At 39.6% G+C, this 4,950-nt stretch overlaps 1 non-coding gene across 1 annotated transcript; it reads left to right on the top strand.

The window, feature by feature from the left end:
• Positions 1-220: 220 nt before the first annotated feature.
• Positions 221-327, top strand: LOC145117918 (small nucleolar RNA R71). The gene has a single exon (XR_013712910.1). It is a non-coding gene; the product is annotated as a small nucleolar RNA R71 (small nucleolar RNA).
• Positions 328-4,950: the final 4,623 nt, after the last annotated feature.

Below are 4,950 nucleotides of genomic sequence, written 5' to 3'. Positions count from 1 at the left end.
TGACATCATAGCAGCCATGTCTTCAGAATGTGCACCTCTACTACCTTCTACTCCATCATATCTTGGGTTGTGGTACTCACGAGAATGCTTCGCGAACTCTTCAATCAACACCTTGATCTGATTAGGATTCTTCTTAGTGTTAGGACCTTGCGAATCAAGGAGTTGCCTAGTCATAACATTGACCCCATCATAGAAAATAGACATCTCTTGTTGAATATTAAGGTCATGTTGAGGACAATTCCTTAACAATCCTTTGTAACGCTCTCATGCCTCGTATAGTGACTCCCCCGGTTGTTGCTCAAGGTTGGTTATTGCCTTCTTGAGTTTAGCTATCTTGGATGGTGGGCAAAATTGTTCTAGAAACTGCTCACTCATTTGAGCCCAAGTAGTGATTGTACCAGGTGGAAGTGCTTTCAACCAGTCTTTTGCAGCTCCCTTGAAAGTAACTGGTAGCATCCTTAGCAAGACAGTATCTCTATTAACATTTGGGACATTAAAATAGTCTGCAATGTCATTGACCTCATCTAGATGTTTGAAAGCATCCTCGTGATCCTTTCCATAAAACGGAATATCCTTAAGTGCGGTAAGGATGTGCCCTTCAACTCGAATGTGGCAGTGGCAGGAATCGCGGGTTGTACTAATCTCGGACCAACATCTTCTCGAATACGCTTCTTGTAGGCTCCCATGGACATCTCCTCAATATTCGCCATCTCGTTTTCTGGCTCGTTCTCGGGTTCACTCGTATACAGTCCAAACTCGGTCTCGAACTCGTATTCAGATTCGTTTGGGTTAGGTATTGGATCTAAAATTTCTATCGAGCTCTTGTCCTTTGAAGCTGAACTCGATTCTCCCGTTTTCTTCCCCGACTTCTTTGAGAACACTGACTTGAATTCTTGTAAAGGTGTCTTCTTTGGTGTTTGATCTTCTTTCATGTTCTTATCCTTCCTTTTGTGAAGGGTCGACTCTGGATCTTCAAGTGGTGGTACCAAATGTGTGTTGGATCCTATGGTCATGAACTCTTGCAAAATGAACAAAATAAAAACGTAAAGCTGAACAAAAACTAAATAAAAACTTCCTACATACTGGCCACCACGACATGGTAAAGGTTACCACCTCGTGTTGTCGCAGAAAAACTAACAGAAAAGAAAAACAAAAAAAAGAGAAATAACTGAACTCACGTCGTGAATCTAGTACTGAAACAAAATCCTAAGCTAAAAAAGTAACTTTTTGCAGGTTTAACCCCACCAAAAGGATCGATCAACCTAAAGCAAATAAATCAATGATCAAATAAGCCGTTCCCCGGCAACGGCGCCAAAAACTTGATGCGTGCAAATAGCTACCCCTAATTTTAAATTTATAACCTAACTACCTTAACTAAGTAACTGCACCTAGGCAGTGTACCTAGTCAGATTATAGTATAGCTTTGGGTAAGTCGGGTGTCGATCACAGGGAACGGTATTGACTAGTTAATCTACTTACTATTAACCTAATTATTAACAAAGAAAGGGGGTTTTATCTGATTTTGCAAGATCAGAGAGACTTAATTCTTAATTCAAATTCAATCAATAAACAAACACTTCTGTTAGTTCGAATCCGCTTTCCCTCAAGGGTTTATAAATCAGATATGATAATTACTGTTGGTTACCAATTAATAAAGTATTAGAAATTCAATTCCAAATTTACTAATATTCAATCAATTCATGTAGATCAATGTATGTTCACACATAAGTTAACACATAATTAACTATTTAATGGATTGGAGCTATGTAAGATTGATTTGAAAAACACACCTATGTTCATAATATGAGTTCTCTAGCACAGCCTAATTCAATACTTAACTGCTTAACTAAGAATGGTGATCCTAGCTCTAATAATTTAATGTTCACTAAATTACCAGGTATTCTAATTCATGCAGATTAATAATCACTAACTACACAGAACAAGAATTAAAAGCAATCAAATACTAAATCAAACATGCTAGGTAAAATCAATCAACACAAGTCATAACCAACAAGTACATCAAATCTAAAATATTAAATCCATGAGTTCCAGCTTCATCTAGCTAACAGAAGCTGCTAGATTTAGCTGGACATCTTAGCAAACAAGTTAATACAAATCATATTCATAAGCATGTTGAAAAGTACCAAATCTAAAGTCAAATTATGAGCTTCTCTTCTCCTTTGGTGTTGAAATCCTATTCCAGACCTTCTCCTCTTGTGAAAATCGTCTCCAGGAACTTCTTCAATCAGCCAAAAGTCTCTAAAATGATAATGAGCAAGAGTATATATAGTTTCTCCATATTTTCGCTTCACGTCGTGAATAATTTGTTCACGTCGTGAATTAGGAGAAATCCTTATCGGGCAAGGTATTACTTCGCGCGTACTTATCTTCCAGAATTCTCATGTCACGTCGTGAACTTGTGGTTCACGTCGTGAGTATAGCTGATATCGTGGGTTTCTTCTTTTTTTATTTTCCAAATCTCCAAAGTTCCATGTTTTGACGCTTTTAGTCCTTTTTCTTCAAAATGTCTTTTATTTGGCTACAATATATAAATTAATCTTATAAGTACCATTATTCTATGCAAATAACCAAAATATTAATAAAAATGTAAATAAATATTGCCTAAAAACATGTATAAATATGACAATATCAACGAACCTCTCTTCTCAAAGTGCTCCAAATCGATCTCGCATCTGCAACCTCTTGGAAATCATATCCTTCAGGGTCTGACACCCTGCCACGCTCACTAGCTCACTTGCCAATGGCTAAGCTGCAACAACTGGAACATCCTCTGTCCCCAAACCGGGTCACAAACTTCTCCCCAAAGCTTCTCAGATTCTCCAAGACTCTCACCGATTCGAGTATGGATCCTGTGCTTTCAGTAGTACGGGCCCAATACTACCTTCCACACCTATCCATACTTTCCTCAGCAATCCTCCCGAATCCTCCAAGTCACTTCCTCAAACTGGTACCCCCCAAGTCTCACTGAACCTCACTACTAACCCACTGAAACATATCCTAGGCTTTCCTAGGTTCCCCTACTCACCCAGTCCTCAGCTGCTGAAAGATTCCCAATAATATCAACTAGCTACCTCATGAATATAGCCACATGCAACAGAGATCAGATAATCCTTCGAGTAAAAGACTCATCCCTAGAACGGTTAGACTTAAACGAGAGTTGCGCAATAGGGTCAAGTCCGTCACTCTGATATTATCCGGACCGTGTCCCATGTAACTTAGCATATTCACTTAGTAGCTAACTCACATCACTAAGAGTCCGACAAAGCACAAAGCAAACAACATTCAGACAATGGAAAATCTAACCATCATAATCCAATCAAACCGTTTTATCCTCTAATCAGGAATCTGTACATGCAATTTAAAGGCTCATATAATCAGGCATAATCTAAACAGGCTATTCTATCACTGTCTGATAAGTACTATCATGCAGCTCATCAAGCACATACAGCAGGCATATAAGGCATCTTCCTAGATCCTTAGCCCAAATCTAGCATGCAGTTCTCATACACATACAATACGCATATAAGGCATGCTTCCTAGATCCTTAGCCCTAATCTAGCATGCAGTTCTCATACACATATCATATCATATCATAACATAACATGTATGGGTATCTTGGGAAAACTTACTTGAGTTCGGCTGATTGCACGCATCACACACCTTGTTCTTTTCAAAGTCCTTTTCTCTTTTCAAATTCTTTTCAAACTTCTTTTTATAAAATGATTTTACTTTTGTAAATTTTCATACCAAGTCCTAAGTTTGAGTCGAGACACACCAGAGAGTGTGCCCTCAAACCAAGGCTCTGGTACCAACTTGTAACATCCCAAAATTCAAGGCCAAAAATTTCATTTTTAAATAAGTTATTATAAAGCCACAAGTATAAAAACATCCATAATAACATCTCATGTCAAAGCCAAAGTGTTAATAGTCAAACATGTTATCATAAAATAATATCAGATTGTAATCCCAAAGATCTCTTGTGCGAAAAACATAGTGTGATGCGCTGCGATCGAGCCGACTCCTTTCGTTTGAAAACGAAGTACCTGAAACTAAAACTGAAAACCGTAAGCACGAAGCTTAGTGAGTTCCCCCGTCATACCACATACTCTACCAAACACATACTGCCAGGCAATTCTGCGGTGCCCGACCTACCCTTTGGTCCTTACGACCGGATACTGTCTAGCATATAAGCACATAACTCGCATATTGTAATACATAACCTTGAGCCATACATATATCATAATCAGTAAAGATGTTATGTGCCAAACATAGTCTTGCCATTATGCCACGGGCCGCCACGTGGTCTTTCATGGCAAGCCGGGGGGCACCCCCTCGGTCTCACACACAAGTGCCAAGAGCCACCTCCTGGTCTTCCATGCAAGCATCACAAAGACAACTAGCATACATACTACTCTACTTAGCTAATCAGCATATAGTGTGCCAGGAGCCACCTCCTGGTCTTTCATACATAATAGCATACAGTGTGCCAGGAGCCACCTCCTGGTTTTCATACATATTGCCTATAGCTAACCCCCGGGTCTTCCTACCATACATAATAACATACTGTGTGCCAAGAGCCGCCTCCTGGTCTTTCATGCATAATGCATAGGGCTAACCCCCGGGTCTTCCTATCATACATAAACTAAATGGGTCGGCATTGGTGCCTTAGACCCATACAAACAGTGAGGAGACTCACCTCATACTGCTGAAGTCCTGCGGATAAAGTTGTGGCTGCTGGCTGACAAATTCTCGAATCTGTCAACATCAAAATAACACCCAATTAATAATTGGGTCCGAACATATATCCATAAGTTCATGCTTGGGGTAAAAGACTTCTTTACCCCTATCTTAGCTTGATTCAAGCCCAAGGCCCAATCCAAGGCCCGAAAGGCAACTATGAGTCAAAGCCCAACATATGGCACAATATTT

This window comes from Lactuca virosa, chromosome 5 (genome assembly GCF_052849685.1).
Source record: "Lactuca virosa cultivar CGN04683 chromosome 5, Lactuca_virosa_CGN04683_v6, whole genome shotgun sequence".
NCBI classification, from domain to species: Eukaryota; Viridiplantae; Streptophyta; class Magnoliopsida; order Asterales; family Asteraceae; genus Lactuca; species Lactuca virosa.
Note: the sequence above shows the minus strand (reverse complement) of the source record. Positions and strands in the feature narration are given on the sequence as shown.